The sequence below is a fragment of the Galeopterus variegatus genome, unplaced genomic scaffold, assembly GCF_000696425.1.
Source record: "Galeopterus variegatus unplaced genomic scaffold, G_variegatus-3.0.2 Scaffold3691, whole genome shotgun sequence".
Classification (NCBI taxonomy): Eukaryota; Metazoa; Chordata; class Mammalia; order Dermoptera; family Cynocephalidae; genus Galeopterus; species Galeopterus variegatus.
This window is the reverse complement of record NW_007729802.1, coordinates 152258-173905: the sequence shown is the minus strand read 5'-3', so window position 1 is coordinate 173905 and position 21648 is coordinate 152258. Positions and strand designations below refer to the sequence as shown.

Here is a 21648-nt window from a genome sequence, read left to right as displayed (position 1 = left end):
AGAGCAGGTGGTGAGAGCGTAGACGCGGGGGGGGGGGGGTTCTTTTGTCAGGGAAAGGAAGGTCTCTCTAGGGATGTGGCATTTCAGGTGAAGGAGGGAAGAAGACCAGGTGTTTGCCAAGCCAGAGAAGATGGAGTTTGGAGAGCTTAGTAGTTCAAGGACCTCAGTGATACTGGAATAAAGGGCAGGGTTGAGAGGAGGCTGGAAGTTAGGCAGGGCCAGGGATTCCTTGAAATCAGGAGCTGTGTTGTTCACTACTACATCCCAGCACCTAGTGGGTGTTCAGCACCGAGCTATTACCTGTCGAGTAAGTGAAGATGGCCAGGGAAGCATTATTATCATTCCAATTGTACAGTTTAGGACACTGAGGCTCAGAATGTTTAAATGAGTTGCTTTATGTTGCTCGCCCAGTTGGGAGGATTTCAGCTTCTCTTGTGCTTGCATACACCGTCGTACAAGACTTCAGAATGTAGGAAGCCTCTCTAGTTTTCTACATCACAAAATATCTTGTTGCTGCAGGTATTCTCTCCCCCCACCCTCCACTTTCAACCTTGATTGGAAACTTGTAGACCTCCTAGAAATACAATCCTAGCTTCTCTGAAGTTCAGGAATGTGTTTGTTCCTTCTTCCCTTCCAGAGTGTTTGAGACCAGACCACCTTGACCCTGGAGGGTTGCCTGGTTCAATACCGAGTTCATCCTGGCACTGTCTGGATTTTGGGGAAAGGTTCAATTTGGTTCTCTAGCCATTAGGTTTTGCTTCTCTTCTATCTCGTGGTGTCTCTTCTGATTTGTTATTGGTAAAGTGACCCCTAAGTTGTAGCCATCCCATGCTGGGAACATATCTCTGTAAATCATTTAACTAGATAGCCCTCATATAGTAGACACTCAACAATTATCTGTTAAATGAACTAGCGAATAAACAAATAAGGAAAGAATGGGTGAATGCCTCCCTTTTGCAGAGATTTCAGTCACACCTTTCTGGAGATTAAAAGCTTTGTTACCAAGCAATAGGATGCTGTCTGTTGGCCAGTGTTTGTAAAGCCTTCCTGCTTTTTCTGAACTTCCCTGTGGCCTTTTTGCCTCAGGTTCTTTGCATTGTAGTTCTTCCCAGCTGGTTCTTCATATCGTCTACCTCTCTGCTCAGATGTCACCTCCTCCAAGAAGTCTTCCTCAGCAGTTATCTCACGTAACTCAGCTCCAAACCCCATCACTCTATATTCCTGGTTTATTTTTTTCATAGTGCTTTGTACTTACTTATTACTGTCTGAAGTTACTATGTTTTATGTGCATTTGTTAATTTGTTTATTGGCTGTGTCCCCCAATTGTGCGTAAACTCCACGGGGGCAGAGACCTTGTCTGGCTTCTTCACCAGGTCTGCAAAGGTATCTGGCATACAGTAGAAATTATACAAATATAAACTCAATACAGAATAAATTTAAAAAAATATATAAAACCAGGCCTATTGAGAAATAAATTTTCTTTCTTTTCTTTTTTTGGCAGCTGGCCAGCACAGGGCACTGAACCCTTGACCTTGGTGTCATAAGGCCCCGCTTTAACCAATTGAAGTAACCAGCCAGCCCTAGACATTTTCTTATTAATGAAGAATTTTCCCTCTGCTATCTTGAAACTTAGATCTTTACTGAGACTGTACCTATAGGCAAGGGCCATCAGGAAGTGTTAACAGTGTGTAGTTAGACCAGTTTGAAATAAATGCTCATAGAAGAGCTGTTCTTGAGCATGCTGTGACCAATCTACATTAGATACTAAAAAATAAATATTAAAGTAATGGATAGTTGATTATATTTTTTAAGAAAATGCAAGCACTGTGTTTAGAATCTGGCAGACTTGGGTACAAGCCCTAGTTTGCTATCTGATGGCAAAGTGACCCTTGTTTGTAAAATAGGCTCATTGTCACCAAATCATAGAACTGTCATGTAGATTCAGTCAGTAAATACAATGCCAGCTCTAGGAGGCCTCCCTTTGGGCATGCAGTTCCTCCTATCCCTTCTCTTCCTGAATTAAAAGAATACTGAGGTGTAGAGTTACGCCAAACACTGAAGGAGATAAGGCTTCAAATTTAGACCTAGGTAAGTATTGAGAGCAATTTGATTTACTCATCTTAATATCACCTGAACATCCTTAAATCCTTATTTTTGACTGTTCTTATTTTTTTTTTGGTTTTAAGAAAATCTAAGTAAGGATGCATCCCATGAATTGCAGGGTTATTGTGTTGCTTTCTTGGAATTCTACTGCATTTAGGGTTCTGTGGTACAGAAGCTGATTCTTTTTGTGGGTACAATTCTCCACCTGCAACTGATTGAGTCTGCAGATGGGCTCATACAGAAATAATTAGCCACTTGCCCCTTATTTTGAGGGTGCAAGTGGCCCCTCTTGCCAACAATTACTGAACCACGGAAAAGAGGAAGCCGAGGGGAGAGCCTGTGGAAATTTAAGCATGAGAGCAAATGGCTTTTATTTTTCAAAAGTTACAGCTATCCTTTTCTTTTAAAAAGGTACTTGAAAGTATGTAAGCTGTCTTGGAACAGACCTATCAGCAACTCCATGTACCTTTCCCAGCTTGTAACACTGAATATTTCCCAATTCTCGACTTAATTTTCTTCTAAGGGTTTATTTAAATATGCTGTGTGCTTTAAGCGCTGCATTTGGTTTCACGGTTGGTTCAGGCGACACGTTAACTAATTATTGGTAAAGTATTTGGCTTATGAACTCTGATCCATTTTCCTCTGGAAGGTTCCTTTACTGCCTTGCGACAGTCCCTTGCATTTTAAGACTTTTGCAGGGAATTTTGCAGTGACCTGCAGTGTGGTACCTTTGGGTACATCTGGATTTGAATTACTTATCCGAAGTGTGCCCTCTGATTAAGGACAATATCCAGTGGTATTAGGGCACCAGAGGAGTTTGTTAATAAAGTTATTGATGGCCATCCTGAAACATTGATCCACGAGAGTCAGAAATTACATGTGGGGAAGCTGCCTTCGACAATAAAAGAACAAAACACATTCTAGATCTTAATAGGAAACAAAAGTGTATAAACAAAAGCAGACTGCTTCTTTAAATATCCGATTTCAGAACAAGACTAGCCTCCCACGTTTACGGAACCCTGAATTTAATTGGGAAAAGAAGCCGGGTTTATGTTTTCTTCAGTGTCAGGATAGCAGATGAGATTGAATTTTTGACACTTTGCAGAAGACAGCCTCCTTTCCATTAGCAGATCAGTCCTGCCTCATTATTTTACTTTGTAAATTCTGCTGTGCTGTAATCAGACCTCTTCAATGCAAATGGTTACTTCTGGAAGGAATGAACATCAAATTTTGAAAGGAAGAAAATGAAAGGCTTTCTTAACCATTTCAGCTCATCTGTCCAGCTTCAGGATTTAAATCACAGGACTGCAGGGTGACTGTTCATAATCTTTTTGTGCTTCTTCTCTCCCAACCCATTTAAGATCCTGTGAAGTTTTTTTTTTTTTCCGGGAACTTGAGAGGCAGAGAATATATAGAATCTGTTCCATTTATGCTGAAGCTCTGTCCATTAGGATTTACCAGGTCCTGTTATTTTTACGGGTATTTGTTATATCTTCAGCCTCTTTGTTTTATCTTTGGCCTCCAATAAGTTCTAAGTGAAGACAGGATACAGGGTAGGATTGTCATAAGTAACTGGTGACTTCCCATGGAATGAGATGGGATCTTCGCACAGAAGATACCTCTGTCAAAAGCAGATATCACTGATGTCTATGCTGTTCTTGAGAAGGAAGGCACAAGGGAAGATGAACCCCTTCCTCACCCTCCAACACTCAGCCTCCTCCTGGATCCGTGTCCTAGGGTATCTTTTAAATGAATTCTCAGACCTTTGAAAAGTAAGCTCAACTGTTAGTAGAGACTAAGGGAGAATATTACAAATTTTTCTTAAAAATGATGGTTGAAAGAGAAATGGATAGTCACTGTTGTTTTCTAGACCCAGTTTGATGTAAAAATGTTTCCATTCCAGTGTTTCTAAAACTGGTCCATGGACTGTTAGATCATAATTACATGTAGTACTTGTTGAAGATGCAGATTACCAAACCTCTCCGTAGAACTACCAAATCAGTACTCTGACCCGGGGGGCCTGGGAATCTACTTTATCAGGTATCTATGTGATTGTTGTATATGGTCAAGTCGGAAGCCACACTATTTTGGATAATTTTCATATTTTAATAATTGAGTCTATTTTTTGCAGATGTGTGATTCATCACAACACAATAAGTGACAGGATAGGTCTCTTTGGGACCCACAACTATATTTAGTTGTGTAAATCATTTGATAGGGATGGCCGGTTCGCTCACTGGCTGAGCGTGGTGCTGACAACACCAAGTCAAGGGTTAAGATCCCCTTACCGGTCATTTTTTTAAAAAAAAAAAAAAAAAAAAAAGAAGGGATTTAACCTTAACCTCATGTACACTCTTCCTTTCTCGAGATCCTTTCATGCTTAGTTTCCAAAATATTTAAGATAAATGTTAAAGATGCTCAGAGTTACTGTATAACTTTTGTGAGGCTCAGACTCAACATTGTGGCTTTGGTCAGAGTGACAGGTAAAATTATACATCCTTAAAGAAATCCATCTGAAGTGAAGGGGAATTGGGGCACAGGTAGGATCCGTCTTTGAGATCCTGCCAGGGCCATTCGCAATTGGGCTCTGGAAGATTAAGGCCGGGTCAAGTCTTGCCAAATGTAGGTAGAGCATATTGTTTAAAGAATCAAATGTACAAAATCAAAGGAGAAAATGCTGAGTTAGAGAATGATGTTCCATGAGGTTGTGCTCGTGTACCTAACTGAAGAAATATTACTGTTCATTTGCTCTTCTTACTTCTAACGTGAAAATGAAAAGTAAATTTGCAAATATTGCCTTTAATTCTTGCATATTAACAGAGACCTCTTTTAGAGATAGCCTGATGATGGTGAAACACACTTTAATCTCCATTTTATAAAGCTTTTATTCCAACTAAAAAAGAATTCTAATATACTGTTGGGTTATTTTACAGATTATATTGATAGTGAAATTGATACGTATTGAGCTTCAGTAATAATGTACATTTTTCTAATCTACAACAGAATACATTCTATAGCCACCAGAACTATGCTTTGGTGGTTTCTATTTCTAGCACATGTTCCTATGTTTTTGAAATGGAACATTTGCTGTAAGGGACAGAACATTTAGCATGAAGGATACTAACCAATAACAAAATAAATTGTCTGCAAATAATGATGTGGGATGCTTTGACATAATGTTTCTATTTTTCAGTCTAGTAGTTCATCTCCCAGTCCTTTCTCCATGTTTGTATTTGATTTGAGGAGAGAATATCAAGATTTGTTTATTTAGGGAATAAATGCAAGAGTCCAAAAATGAGCCACACCCTAATCCTGCCCCCAGTGACTCTCTCTTATAACAACATGGTGGGGGGACTTTTTGAAATGCTATCTGTTCTTAGGAAGAAATTTTCTGCAATGTGAATGTTTTATCCTATTAAGTATTTCTTCAATTAAATTAAAGAGCATAGAGTACTTTAAGTTGGAAAATAGTTCTTTGAGTATTAAAATGATGTCATTTTTTCCCCCAAATGAATACATACTTTTAATCTCAAACTCACTTTCTTCTATTATTTTGTTTTTGAACTCAAAGGAAATAAATCTCTTATTTTTATTCCCTCCATGGGTTTCAAATGTTTAGCTCATAAAATTGTATAGTCTCTTAAAAAAGCAAAAGACAGTAGCCAAATTTAGAATTCAAAACAAGGACTAAAAATAAAATAATTAAAAAAAATTCTTAAAACCCCAAAAACACAGTCAAACTTCTGAAAAGACATCAACTTGAAGTAATTTAAATGACACAGTTTTATAGCTGTCTTAGAATGACCTTGAGAAAATATTTTCCAAAACGAATTCTCCCTTAAATAATTCTTTTAGACAGGGTCTTGAAGAACAAACTCCCTTGAAGTGAATTGTTTTCTTTGATGCCGCTATTTTCCTGCAAATTCCAGGGGACAGAATATTTGGTTTTAACTTAAGATAATGAAAGTAATTTTCCTTTGAGAATGAGGTTTTCGGCTGTATTGTAAAGCCTGTCTGCAGGTGAGATTTAATTTAATCCTTTGAGTACTTAAGAAGCATTCCTGAGACAGTGGCCAAAAAAGTGACAAGATTAGCATTTTGTATATTGACAGTGTGTAGACAAGAAAAGACTTTTATCCTGAAGAGTTTAATGATTTTTTCTTTTTTAGTGATCTTAATGGCAGTTCTTAATTACTAAAATATACATTATTTAAATAGTCAAAGATTAGATGACACTTACATTTTAAAGTTAGTTGCAATTGAATTGCAGCCTAGGAATTAAATAGCAACAAAGCAAGCAGGAAAGGCAGGTAGTATCTTGTTAACTAAATTTCAAGTTTAGAATAGAGTTAGAGTGGAAAATGAATGTATACGTAAGTATTAAGAGAAAATACATCAGCGAAAATTTGTAGAAAATCAGTTGTACCTTTCTCAAAATTAGAATTATTAAAATTATTATTAAAATTATTAATATTAGAACTTCTCAAAATTATATGGCTTTCATGAGATTTTTAAAAATATTTTTCTATTTGTCCCATTATTTCCTTTTAATTCCTCTTTTTTTCCTGAGTGTCTTGCGTGTTCCAATAAGCAGACCAATTTTTGTAATGTCAGATACTATTTGAATAAGTAAAGAAGTTCGTAAAAATGAGAGGTGTACGCATGGTTGAAACTCAGTCCCAAAGCTATATAACATACACAGCTATGACTTTTAAATAAAATTAATATCATAAAAAATTCTTAATCATTTCCTGTTCAGTGTGTGTGCACATGGACTTTTGCCTCATACAATGATTCCCTTGTATATACTTTGTTTTTTTTCTTTTATTTTGGGGGAGTACAAAATACGAAAACAATGGAATATCTCATATACTAAACCTGATGGGTTTTTAGGTATTTATGTGGGGGAAGAAAAAAAACAAAAGTAAATCTTTCTGACTATCGTGACATCCAGCAGAAATAAGTTTACACATATGAGGAGTTTTTCCTTTTTAGGAGACTCTAGACCTCTTAGTCACCCTGCCATCCTCTCAATAAGTTTAGCCATGGTTAGAAAACCATGAAGATCTTGTCTACAGCAATCACTTACTAATATTTTTACATCATGAATATTTCTAGAAGCTCCCTTCGACTTTTCCTGTCATTTTATCATTGGACTTTTTTAGGATGTTCTGTTTTAAAACGATTTGGAGATGTTTTAAATTTGCTATCTATTCATCTTATGTCTAAAGGAAAAATTACACAAAATTCTTTACTGTTTGGGAACATGCTGTCTTGGTTAGGGGTTTGGATCACATTTTAAAATTAGTTTTAAGAAAAAGGAAATCATATAAATGCTCTGGAATTCAGATAAGCACCAAGCATGGGAAGTAGGCGCTTTTATTTTAGATTAACTTATCCATTGGGGTCAGACTGCTGCTGATAAAAGAGCATTCTAGACATTTAAATATTGATTATGCACTTTGGGGAGCTATTTTCTTTTCTTCTTTCCCTCCATCCGTTGAATTTGGGCTTTGGTGGAGCTTGCATAGTGCAGTATCTCAAATACTCCACAGGGTGTCATGATGTGGTTGTTTGTTCTCAGGAATACTGTCTGGTAGGAGGTAATTTGAGACAAGTCTCATCCAGCGTTTAAAATGGCTGATTCATCTTTGTTTCAGTCAAGGAATATTTAGAACGCCTACTATATGCCAGCGCATGATAGGAAATATAGATCTTGGCAGGTCTTCTTCCTCACTTTGTGTTTGGCATTTTGGCCAACAGAGTATCAACACAATGAGTTAGTCTGAGTTTGTTTGAATTTATTTCCCATGTAGCATCATGCCATTTGGGAGTGAATCTCAAATGGGATATCAGTTTTTTCAAAGTGCCCAATTCCTCAGCTGGACTCTGGTTCCCTTCCTTCCATCATCTGGTGGGAATAGATTCCCATGTGTGCTGGTGAAAGAAGGGGGCTGAGAGTTTCTGTTCTAAAGGCTCCTGGGGTTTCCATGGGGAGGCTGAAGCAGGATCTGGGGTCTCTAGAGTCAGTCTGAGTGTGAATCCTTGCTTCACCACTAATTTTCAGGATCTCCTTAAACAAGTTACTTCTTTTTACTTTAAACCAGAGATGAGGTTTTTAAGAGTAAATGAAATAAACCATTTTAAAAAAGCATTTAATGGCTTCCAGTTCTGGAACAATATGGCATAAACTCATGTTTACTTGGTCTGTTCCTCTAAATACAATCAAATGCCTGGAAATAATTCAGTAATCATAAAAGAACTCTGAATAGTGGAAAAGAAGAAGGTGGACTGGCTTGGGGCCATGGGACTTAAAGGATGACATCGTAGTGAGTTCCCCGGGTTTTCTTTCTATCCCCCATATATCCCTGATTGGGCACTGGAGAGTCCTGTAACTCTAAACTGCCAACAGGAATGGGTGGAGGGAATGAAGGAAAAGAAGGAGGGAGGAAATACCTGCTTTCTCTGGCCAAAGGAGTGGGAAAGAAGAAGCCCAGCTGAGACTTAGTGGGGGCCTAGTCTGCCCACAACAGTGTTGCCAGCCAGCAGAGCCCCATCAAGCCAACCCATCCCCCATCTCATACCTACTAGAAGTGGTGGGCCCAAGATGCCCATGGCAGCTTCATCAGCAGAGCCAGAGCAGAGCACCCTATCCCCAGCCCCAAAACCCCAGATAGCAAAGACCCTCTCTGCTCCTAGCAGCAATGTCAGTGAGCTAGGGAGGTTAGAAAGAATCCATATCCTAACTGAAATACGTAATTGCCTGCTAAAATAGAGCTATATGAATAAGAAGGAGACAACACCTTTTAACTTATATCCAATACAATAGAAGGTTACAATAGATACAATGGAAAATCATTTCTAACACCAAGAAAATCAACCACCATACCAAGAAACCCATGTTACCAGAAAAATCACAGTTTGCAGGAGAAAAGACAATTGATGCCAACACTGAGATGAATCATATGTTAGAATTATCTGACAAAATTTTCAAAGCAATTATCATACAATCAATTGAATAAGTAATTACAAATTCCTTTAAAAAAACAGAAAACCTCACTGGAAGGACTCAACAGTAGAATGGAAATGGCACAAGATAGAATCAGTGAGCTTGAGGACAGATCAATAGAACTTATTTAATCTGAACAGAGAGAAAATAGATTGGAAATCAGTTGAGTAGAGCTCAGGGACCTGTAGGACAATAATGAAAGATTTAACATTAATATCATCAGGGTTAAAGAAGGAGAGGAGAAAAATATGGGGCTGAAAAAGTATTTGAAGACATAATGGTTGAAAACTTCCCAAATGTGGCAAAAATTTAACGCCACAGATTCAAAGAGATGAGTGAACCCTAAATAGTATAACCCAAAGAAATCTATACCAAGACATAGCGTAATTGAGTCTCTGAATATGAAAGTCTTCAAACAACCAGAAAGAAATGACTCAGTACTTATATTGGAGCACCAAATAAAGTGATGGTAGATTTCTCATTGGGAACCGTGGAGACCAGAAGAAATTAGCACAACATTTTTCAAGTGCAGAACAACAGGAAAAGTAGTCACAAATTCTTTAGCTGATGAAACTATCCTTCACGAATGTAGGGGAGATAAAGAACTCTCAAATAAGGGAAAACTGTGAGTATTCGTCACTAGTACATATCTACCCTTAAAGAATGGCCAGTGAAAATTTTCCAAACAGAAAGGAAATGATAACAGAAGAAGGATTGCAACTTCACAAAGGAAAGAAGAATAGTGGAATTTGAACAATTAGGGGTAAATACAATAGACTGTGTATAAACACTTTTAATCTCATTTTATGAGGCCAGCATTATGCTGACACCAAAGCCAAAGCAGGACAGTATAAGAAAAGAAAATTATAAACCAATATTCCTCATAAACATAGATGCAAAATCTTCAAAAAAATACTAGCAAGTAGAATTGAACAAAACATCAAAAGTTTCATACACCATGATCTAGTGGGTTTTATCCCTGGGATGCAAGGATGGTTCAACATAATAGAATTAAGGATAAAAATAACATGTTTATCTCAACAGATGCAGATAAAGCATTTGACAAAATTCAGCATCCTTTCATGATAAAAGTTCTCAGCAGATTAGGTATAAAAGGAATGCACAACAACATAATAAAAGCCATATATTGCAAGCCCACAGCTAACTTCAAATGGTAAGAGGCTGAATGCTTTTTCTCTAAGATAAGGAACAAGACAAGAATGCCCAGTGTTGCAGTTATAGCAGTCTGTTTTAAACTGACAATTGACTAAATTTGACCACATACAAAAACTCTACACTTGAACTTTTCCTTGAAAGTTCTGATCATGTCTCAGTAAAAATCTCTTTGTATTTAATCCATTTGGGAATTTTTTGGCTTTATGAATCTGGATTTTTATTTACCTCTCCAGATTCAGGGAGTTTTCTGTCATTGTTTTTTTAAATAAGCTTTCTACCCCTTCCTCTTTCTCTACTCTTTCGGATAGTCCATAATGTGTATATTAGTTTGCTTGATGGTGTCATACTTCCTGTAGGCTTTTTTTCACTCTTTTTCATTTATACTTATCTTTGTTCCTCTGACTGGGTGATTTCAAATAACCTGTCTTTAAGTTTACTAATTCTTTCTTCTGCTTGATCAAGTCAGCTATTGAAGCTTTCTATGGAATTTTTCAGTTCAGTCATGTATTCTTCAGCTCCAGAATATTAGTTTGTTTCTTTTTTATGATTTATAGCCCTTTGTTGAACTTCTCGTTTTGTTCATCGTTGTTTTCCTGATTTTGTTTAGTTGTCTATCTGTGTTTTATTGTAGTTTACGAGGTTTTAGAAGATGATTATTTTGAATTGTCAGGTAGTTTTATTTCTTTAAAATTGTTACTGGTGCTTCCCCCCCCCCCTTTGATTTTGTCACATTTCACTAATTATTTGTGATTCTTGAGGCCTTGCATTTTTGTCTCACCTTTGAAGAAGTGGGCATCTTTTCCAGTCTTTCTAGAATGTCATCAGCAAAGAAAGCCCTTCACCTGTCAGCATATCCAGAGAATTGGGGAGGGTCATCTGGGTGCTTTGTGGGTGGGCTTGCTATTGGACTCCTCAGGCTGGTTGGCCTGGAGCCTGAGTCCATGTGGGCAGGCCTAGCACTGAGTCCACACAGTGGGCCTGGATCCTATATCCATGGGAGCCAACCTTGTGTTGAGGTTCAGTGGGGTAAGTCTAGCAGTTGGGTTTATGAATGCAGACCTAGATTCTGTGTTCATGGGGGTCAGCCTGAAGCCTGTATTTATTTATTTATTTATTTATTTATTTATTTATTTATTTATTGTCTTTTTCATGACTGGTAAGGGGATCGCAACACTTGGTGTGGTGTCGCCTGCACCGCGCTCAGCCAGTGAGTGCACTGGCCATTCCTATATAGGATCTGAACCTGCGGCGGGAGTGTTGCTGTGCTCCCAGCGCCGCACTCTCCCAAGTGCGCCACGGGGCCGGCCCTGAAGCCTGTATTTATGAAGGCTAAGCTGGTACAAGGGCAGACCTGGTGCCTTGGTTCACAGGGATAGGCCTGGTCCTGAGTCTGCATGAGCTGGCCTGATGCTGGGGTCCACTGGGGAGGGACTGTAGCCTGTGTCATTTGGGGCCAGCCTAGCACTGGAGCAGACCTGGAGCCTGGGGCTGTAAGGGTTGGTCTGAAGCTGGGGAGGGCTTGGAGCCTCAGTCTTTTACAGCTGGTCTGGAGCCTGGGTTTGCTGGGGGTTGTTCTGGCCCTGGGGTAGGCTTAGGGCCTGTGTCTACAGAAGTGGACCTGGAACTGGAGCCTTGAGGCCTGGCCTGATGCTGCATGAGCTGGAGTCCAGGTCCTCAGGGACCAGCCTGGTGACAGGGATTACTGGGATGGACCTAGTGTTGGGGTTCATGGCAAAGCTGGGTGCTTATTTCACTCTCCTTCCCCCATGCAGAGGGTGTCTCTTTCCCAACACTGTGTAGCCTGGGATTCAGGGAGAGCTGATGTGAGTAATGTTTAACTGTTCTTCCTACCCTCTTCAATGAGTCTTTTTTTAATTCTGTGCTCCACCCAAATGCTACAATCTTTCATTCAAATTTATTAGCCCTTGAAGTTATTTTCATGCATGGACAGTTGTTCAAATTGTTGTTTCTCCCAGGGGTTGAGTGCTGGAAACTTGCATTCTACTATCTTACTGATGTCACTTCTTACGCTAACATTAATTTTTTAAAAATAGGAGTAGCTGTATTAATATCAGATAAAGTAGACTTCAGAGTAGTGAAAATTACTAGGGACAATGAGTGACATTGTGTAATAATAAAAGAAGTAGTCCACCAAGAATACATAGCAATCCTAAATGTGTATGTACCAAAAAGCAGAGCTTCATAATACATAAAAGAAAAATTTAGAATTGAAAGGAAAAATAGACAAATTCACAAGTATAGTTGGGGACTTCAACATACCAATATCAGCAATTGGTAGAGTTAAATACAGAAAATTACAAAGATATGGAAGAACTAAACAATTCTACCAACTAACAAGATTGATATTTATAGAATATTTCACTCAATAGCTGGCAACTGTACATTCTTTTTAAGTGCACACAAAACATACAACAAGGTAAACCATATCCTAGTTTGTAAAGCAAACATTAACAAATTTAAAATAATTTATATCACATAGAGTATGTTCTATGACTGTAATGGAATAAAACTAGAAACCAAAAACAGGAAGACAAGAGAACCTACTAACACTTGAAAATTATACAACACAGATATAAAGAGTGAAATTTATAGCATTAAATGCTTACTTGAGAAAAGAGGAGAGATCGCAAGTGGATATTCTAAGTTTCTACTTCAGGTTAGAAAAAGAAGAACAAAATAAATCCAAAGGAAGTAGAAGAAAGAAAATAAGAAAAATAGAGCAGAAATCAATAAAATAGAAAACAAAAACAATAGGAAAAATTGATAAAAATTGAAAACTTCTTTGAAAAAAATCGATAAAATTGATAAATCTTAAGAAACACTGACAAAATTAAAAGAAGGTATAAGTCACTAATATCAAAAATTAAACAGGAGATATTACAGTTTCTTTAGCCATTAGAAACATAATAAAGGGATATTACAGCAAACTTTATGCTCATAAATTTGACAGCTTAGTGGAATTAGACCAATTTCTCAAAAGCCATGAACTATCAAAATTCAGTCAAGATGAAATAGGTAACTGAATAGTCTTATAACCATGAACTAAATTGAATTTGTAATTAAAAGTTTCTGACTGAATGGAATACTATTCTGCCATAAAAAAGGATGAAATTCTGCCATTTGCAGCAACATAGATGAACTTAAAGAAAATTATAAGTGAAATAAGCCAGGCACAAAAACAGAAATGCTGCATGTCCTCACTCATAAGTAAGAGCTAAGGGAGGGAGGGAGGGAGGGAGGGAGGGAGACAGACTGAAATGCTGCATGTCCTCACTCATAAGTAAGAGCTAAGGGAGGGAGGGAGGGAGGGAGGGAGACAGACTACAATAAAACATTGAACTTTCAGAAGGAGAGAACAGACATATAGTTACTAGAGGTGGGAAAAGAAGTCGGGGAGGGGAGTTAAGGAGTAATTGGGTAAGGGACACAAAGAATAATTATGGTTTATAATGATGAACATGCCAATAATATTGATTGGATCATCACATACTCTACAGAAATATTGAGGGTCAACTCTGTACCCCATAAATGTATATAATCAATTATGTTTCAATTCAAAAATGAATTAAAAAAAAGTTTCTGAAAAAGATATTTCTAAGCCCAGAAGTCTTCACTGGAGAATTTTACTAAAATATTAAAGAATTATCACCAACTTTACTTAGTCTCTCCCGGAAAAGAAAAGAGAAGGAACACTTTTCTACTAATTTATGAGGCCAGTAATTCCTTGGTATCCCAACCTGAAAAAGACCCCCCTGCAAAAGCATAAAGCCCCCCCCCAAAAAATGCATAAAAACCTTACAGACCACTTTCTCTCATGAACTTAGATACAAAAATCCTCAACAAAATATTAGTGAATCAAACTTAGACATGTACAAAAAAAATAATATTTATGACCAAGTGAGATTTATTTCAGGTGTGCAAGGCTATTTTGACATTTAAAAATCAATAATTGTAATCTGCCATATGAACAGGCTAAAGAAAAAATAAAACATATGATCATATTAACACAGAAAAACCATCTTAGAAAATTCAACACCCATTCATGATAAAAACCCTTAGTAGGATAGGAATAAAGGGGAATTACCTCAACTTGATAAAGCACATCTACAAAAAACCTATAGCTAATAACATCTGTTTTTCATGAGACTGAATATATTTCCCCTAAATCCAGGATAAAGGCAAAGATGTTTACTTTTACTATTGCTGTGCAACATAGTACCCCAAAGCCCTAGCTACTACAATAAGAAAAGAAAAAGAAATAAAATCATCCTTTTTAGCAGATGACATGATTGTCTACATAGAGAATACCAGGAATCTTTAAAAAGAAAAAAAAAAAAACGCGTGCGTGCGCGTGCGCGCGCAGACACACACACACACACACACACACACACACACACACACACACACACACACACAGAGTCCTAGAACTAAGAAGTGAGTTCAGTAAAGTCTCAGGATGTAAGATCAACATACAAAGATCAATTGCATTTCTATATACTAACAATGAATATGTGGAAGCCAAAATTAAACACATAACACCATTTACAATCACTTCAAAGAAAGTGAAATACTTATATGTGAACTTATCAAAACATGTACAGGATCTGTATGCTGAAATTTACAAAATGTTAATGAAAAATTAAAGAAGACCTAAAAAAATTGAGGTATGTACTGTATTCATGCATTGGAAGACTCAGCATAGTAAAGGTGTCAATTCTGTTCCAACTGAATTATAGGTTTGATGGAATTCCTATCGAAATCCCAACAAAATTGGGACATAGATAAACTTAAAATTTTTAACAAAAAGGCACAAGCTCTATACTACTAAAGCAACCTTTTAAAAAAGTTAAGGTGGGAGGGATCACTCTACTAATATTAAGCCTTACTATACAGCTATTGTAATCAGGACAGTGTGGTATTATTGGAGGGATGGAGACAGAGATCAACAGGACAGAACAGAGAACCCAGAAATACACCCACACAAATATGCCTAACTGATTTTTTTACAGAGATGCAAAAACATTTCATTAGAGGAAGAATAGAAAATAAAACACTGAGTACAGTGCCTGGCTTGAAGGAATCACTTAATAAATACTAGCCAGTATTATTATTATTGTTATCATCATCATCATCATCATCATCATCATGACATTGCTTTACCATTTGGAAGTTTTGAGGCTGCTTGTGTCTGTCCCCATATGTAGTTCTATGTAGACAATCACCTAATTAAAGCAGGTATCGTGAACCTCTGTCCCACACCCTAATGCTGGGAAGGGATGTTGTTCCAGAATGGAGATGGGTTCGAGAAATGGAGTGTGGAGGTCTGGTGCACACAGTACTTACTTTTTCATAAGCTGAAAGTTTATTTTTTAACTTTAATTTTATTTTTTGGCTATGTAAAAACGGCTTCCTCAGAAATGTCATGTTAAAAATGTCACACATCCCATTAGAATTACTTCCTTAGTTTCAGATAAATTTCTCTCACAGAATCCTGTTTCAGGGGTCCAAAAGACCAACATGTTTTTATTCCAGATGACTAATATAGGGATAGTAAGCAGAATTCTAGGATGGCCCCTGTGATATATTCCCCCTGGTGTTATGTCTATGTTTAGGGTACATTTTATGCAAAAGGAAATTTGCAGATACAATTAAGGTTATTACTCAGTTGACCTTGAATTAATCAAAAGGGAGAAGTGATTGTCAGGGTGGGCCTGATCTTATCACAGGAGCACTGTAAATCTAAGTCTAGAGGTCAGAGACAGGGAAGTCAGAGGAAAGCAAAGCAGAAGGGAGACTTTTGACGTATGAGAAGCACTTTAATGCTGCTTTGAAAATGGAGGGGGCCATGTGGCAAGGACTGGGGAGCAGACTCTGTAAGCTGAGAACAGTGCCTGGCCGACAGCCAGCAAGGAACTGAGTAATGCCAGCAACCTGGATGAGCTAGAAAGAGGCCCCCGAATTCCAGGTGAGAGCTTAGCCCGACTGACCCCTTGATACTAGCTTTGGGAGACCTGAAGCAGAAAACCAGTTATGCCATGTCCAGACTTCCAATCTACAAACCGTAAGATAATAAATTCATGCTGTGTTAAGCTGCGAAATTTATGGCAATTTGTTATGCAACAACAGAAAATTAATACGGTGTAAAGATTGAAATCTTTGTGTTTAAATCCATGGTTTAGTGGTCCCTGTACAAGCAACCAGCTTTACCTTTAATACCCAATAAGCATCCTTGGCATTTGGCAAAAGGTATTTCTGAAAGATTATGGGAGATTAGCAGACCTGTAAATTCATGCTTCCCAAGCAACCTTTTTCTTGTTTTTTCTAATCTGTCATAGAACAAGGTGGTCCTCCTTTGTGCACGATCAGTGTGCGGTTCTGGACATATGACAGATGAGTTCAACCAACAACACACAAACTTATCTATGTGTGCACATGGCACTAATCTGTCATAGAACAAGGTGGTCCTCCTTTGTGCACGATCAGTGTGCGGTTCTGGACATGTGACAGATGAGTTCAACCAACAACACACAAACTTATCTATGTGTGCACATGGCAATGTGTCCATGGATTGTGTTCTTGAATATTGGGGTGGCGTACAAACACTTGATTTCTGTAGTTACCATATCATAGACTGGTAACAAAGAGTTGCCTGGACCACATTTGGAGAAGTGTCTGTGTCAAACCTTAGCTTTGTAGGCTTGTAGGAGCTTGAGAGAAAGAGAAAGTTCAGAGTAACTGTCCCAGCATGGTGTGGGAGCTGGTTCAGGAGCCAACACCAGAGCTCTCCCAAAGTATTGTGGATATGGGTCATTTTTATTTTTTTTGCCACCCAGTCTCTGACCTTTCTTCTGATTTTATGAAGGACATCTCATTGTAGAAGGTGAAAAATGCCAACACTTGGTTTCTCAGCCTCCCTTACAGTTGGGATATGTGCCTTATCTTGGATCTGCTCATTAGATGTACCTGCCTCAGGGTTGTCAGGATGTTGGGAATGTGAGGGACTCTCTGCTGCAGTGACTGAAAGGTCAAGGCCATGGGTCGGTGGTGGTGTCCAGTGGTCAATTGCTGCTGGGTCTGTACTGTAAGCCTCAGTGTCTAGTGCCCAGCAGCTGTGGCAACAGCGTCTGCACTATACCAGTTGCATCAAAACTTTGAGCATCATTCTAGGCTATCATGTCTGACCCTGGTTCTCCAGCCTTTCTGGTAGTTTTGTGAATTCCCCTGTTTTTCTGCCTAAGTGAGACTGAGTGGTTTCTGTTGCTTCAGCTAACAACTTTAACTGATGCCTTAGGTGTGGATAACACAAACTTCAGAAATAAGTCTTATGGAGAAAAGAACTTTATTAGTAACTGAATTTCAGAATTTTATAATGAAAACAACTAGAAAGATACCTTTGGGTGATATTTGAAAGTGTAAAGATGGCTAAGCATGTTTTAGGTATTTTGTGGCTATATGTAGACCTTCTCCATCACTTTTTTTTTGTATCAAAGCATAATTGATTCTACATATCTGTGGGATACAGCATTGAATATCTAACACTTGTGTGCAATATGTGATGCTCAAATCAGGATAATTAGTATATTCTTTATCCATCACTTTTTATTTCTTTGTTGTAGTATCCCAGAGCCAAAGGTACTCAGCCATCACTTGCTCTGGCCTCTTTCTTTTACACAAGACACTCTCTTTAGGGTTCCTTCCTTCCTTCTTTCTTTTATTCATTCAATAAGTTAATATGTGGTATTGCCAACACAGTTGGTTCTGCGGCCAGAGATACAATAGTGGGTACCACAGAGCTCTTGTCTTAATTAAGCGCACAGCCAAGTTGTGGAGATAAGCAAGTTAAGAGTGCAAGTAGGAGACTTACCTGGCTTCAGGGGTCAGAGAAGCCTTCCTAGAGGAGGGTAGGAGGGCACTGATATCTAAAGGCTTCAGTAGGACTTGAACAGGTGAAAAGTTAGGGTGGGAAGAGTGTTCCAAGCAGAGGAAGAGGATAAGTAAAGATGGGGAAGGTATAAAGAGAGCCTGGTCCCAGGAAGTAGCAGGAGTGGTTTGGCAGGGCTGAGGCTTGGCTGGGGGATGGTGAAGAGGAAATAGATCGTCCCCTGGAGGGCCTCGTACATGATATCAGGGAGTTTGGGCTTTATTTGAAGGGCAATGTGGAGGCACTGAAGGATTCTGAGGAAGGAATTTGTCCTGTTAGATGTGCATTTTAAGAAGGTTGCTCTGGCTGCGGCGTGGAAACCAAATGGGAGGGAGAGCAGATGTGGAGTTAGAGAGACTGGTTGTTCAGTCAGTGACTACTTTTGTGCTGGGTACTGCACTGTGTAAAAACTCACAATAAAGCTCCCTCTGGGCATTGGTCATCCTCAGGCTTGGCAGGCCTGGAGTTAAGGGCCCCATTAGCTCTTGGCCATGCTCGGAGGCAAGAGCTTCATTAGGATTAAGGCTGTTGGGTGACCTTCAGGGCCTGAGTTCTCCTCCTCCTCTACCCCTTCTCTGGTTGTCTGCTCTAGAAGGTGCAGCTGTTGTTTCAGCAGTACTTGCTCATTCTGGGTCTGCCTAGCCATGACTAAAAAGCAGCTCAGTTCAAAGGTAAAGGCAGGTGAGTATCCAGCTCCCTGTGCTCAGGCCATCTCTGACTTTATCAAGTCATGGTGACCAGTGACTTGTCTGTGTTGCTAAGGTGGATTCCATTTTTGAATTGGAATATGCAAAATTTCTCAAAAAATCCTCACTTTTCACCGCCAAACTTCCCCATCCTAACCCAGTTTTCCATTTGCTTATTTTCCAATTCCTGCTTTTTGTATCTATACAACCTTGCCCTTTGAAGAAAAGGGTTCCAAACATTTGTCTTGTAAATGTCATAACAATTTGTGAACATGAGAAAGCTGTACAGTATTTTTTTTTTTTTTGTCTTTTTTGTGACTGGTAAGGGGATCGCAACCCTTGGCTTGGTGTCGCCCGCACCGCACTCAGCCAGTGAGCTCACCGGCCATCCCTATATAGGATCCGAACCCGCGGTGGGAGCGCCGCACTCTCCCGAATGCGCCACGGGGTCTGCCCTGTATGTGAGCTCACCGGCCATCCCTATATAGGATCCGAACCCGCGGTGGGAGCGCCGCACTCTCCCAAGTGCACCACGGGGTCGGCCCTGTACGGTGGGAGCGCCGCACTCTCCCGAATGCGCCACGGGGTCTGCCCTGTATAGTATTTTTTTAAGGCACAGAATTTTGCATTCCCCCCAGCCTCCTAAAATTTAAATTTTAAGAAATTTATTTCTCTTTGAAGCAACAAAGGAGCATTTCTTCCTGCAATGAGTCTCTTTAAAAAGCAAAAACTTATTGCTCAAAACGTTTAAAGAACCATTCTGATATTTTGTAGTTGGTTTTAAATATCCTTATATTCTGTTTGTTATATGTTCAAGGAAAACAAGTTGGCAGATCCAGGAAAGCATGAAGAAGAAAAGTAAAATCAGTAGTCATTCTATTGCCAAATAAAACATTTTGGTGGGTTTGTTTTATATATATTTTTGTTCTATGCAAGAATTTTTTCTTTTTACAAAATTAATGTATTATTTTACATTTTCTCTTTTTCCCCCTTAAAACTGTACCATTTTCATTTAATTGTATGCAAACATGATTTTACATACTTGCGTAATAGCCCATGATTTAAATGTGCCAACAGTCTGGAATTGCTGATAACTTGGACAATTTAGTTTAAGTAGGCATTTGTGTTAATTGTTTCATTATTTACTCATGGATGTAATATTTATTATTTTTATATACATATATAAACTAAAAGTGGCTATAATTTTACCAGCTGGATAACCTTGGTTGACATAAAAAAATATAAAATGACATGGCTAGAAAATGCAAGCAGAAAAATATAGAAATGTACAAAAATGAAAACCAAAAGCTCCCCTCTGCCTCCTGACCACAGACCCTTTCCCCCACAGGTTAAAATTTCTTGTGATTTTTTTCCCCAGATATATCTATTTATAGATTTTTAACAATTTATGCAAGAGTCTGTATTCTTCACACAGTTCTGCACCTTGCTTGTCTCTCAAAAATCCTTCTTGGTGATTTTCATGCAGCATTTCTTAAAGTGGTACATCCCTAGCTCTATAAATGTGTCTCCAATTACAGATCTCTTAGTCTTGCCAGCAGTTCCATTGGCTCTTCTGCTGGGTTCTAAGACATGAGATAAATAGATATGCCACCTGCCTTTTCCCAGGACTTAGCATCCCACATTTCTCCAGCTTTCAGGCCCTACCTGCATGCTGGTAGTACCCCAACCCTCAACCCTAGTACCCCAACCCTCAACCTCCTTAGTCTTCTTGGTTATTTGAGGAGGACCCAGGTAATCTCACATAAGCTCACAGTCACTTTCCATTAGCCTCTGTTTCCAGTGCCTGAAATCCCTTGAAATGGGTGCTTACCACTTCCCCAGGGCTGATGCCCTAGAGAAAGTCCCTCCTCCCTTGCCCATGGCACTGTCTCCCAGGATGGGCAGGGTGCTCCTAATCAGTTGGCTTGGAACCACCATGGACTTGCACACATATGTGTACACAAATGTATCTGTAGGTGTGGGTGTACTCAAAGTATAAAAATGTATTTTCTCTCCAAAAATAAGTCCTCTCAGCTGCTGGCTTTTCCATGTAACCATCCATATTTTTTCTTGAACATATATTTGCTTATGGTGTTGTGTAACCACATGAACACTTGTCTGGAATGGAGGAAGCCATTGTTTTGACTGGAGTTGATTATACCTTTTGATTTCCTGTGTTTTTTATGTAGGGCCAGTGAATTCTCACAGTGTATGGAACACGTTGCATTTTGATGAAGGAGAAAGAAGCCATTGTTTTGACTGGAGTTGATTATACCTTTTGATTTCCTGTGTTTTTTATGTAGGGACAGTGAATTCTCACAGTGTATGGAACACGTTGCATTTTGATGAAGGAGAAAGTTAATTATTTGACCTATAACTTGAGTTTTGAGGGAGGAAGGAGGAAGGAAGGGAAGGAGGGAGGAAGGAAGAAGGAAAAAATTGGAATCACCGGGAAAATTAGCCAAGCCTATGTCCTGCACACTGAGGGTGAGCAGAGGCATTGTCTTTTCATTTAGAGCTATTTCAATCCTGCTACTGCTGCCACCTCCATTGTCACTGTCACAGTCTCCTTCTTCTCATTACTACTCGTTACTACTGCCACTGCATTGCCACTCCAGATTCATGCTAAAGGAATCAAGTAATCAAAAAGTTCGTTTGAGTCATACATTGTTAAACATGCATTTGGAATGATTCCCTGAGAAAGCTGGGTGCAGAATACAAATATTTTGAAT

At 38.8% G+C, this 21648-nt stretch overlaps 1 protein-coding gene across 1 annotated transcript in view; it reads left to right on the top strand.

The window, feature by feature from the left end:
* Window positions 1-21648, top strand: part of LOC103601342 (ERC protein 2-like) — a gene marked incomplete at both ends in the record, with an annotated part of 200878 nt that overhangs the window by 28106 nt on the left and 151124 nt on the right. The gene's annotated exons all lie outside the window — the stretch shown is intronic.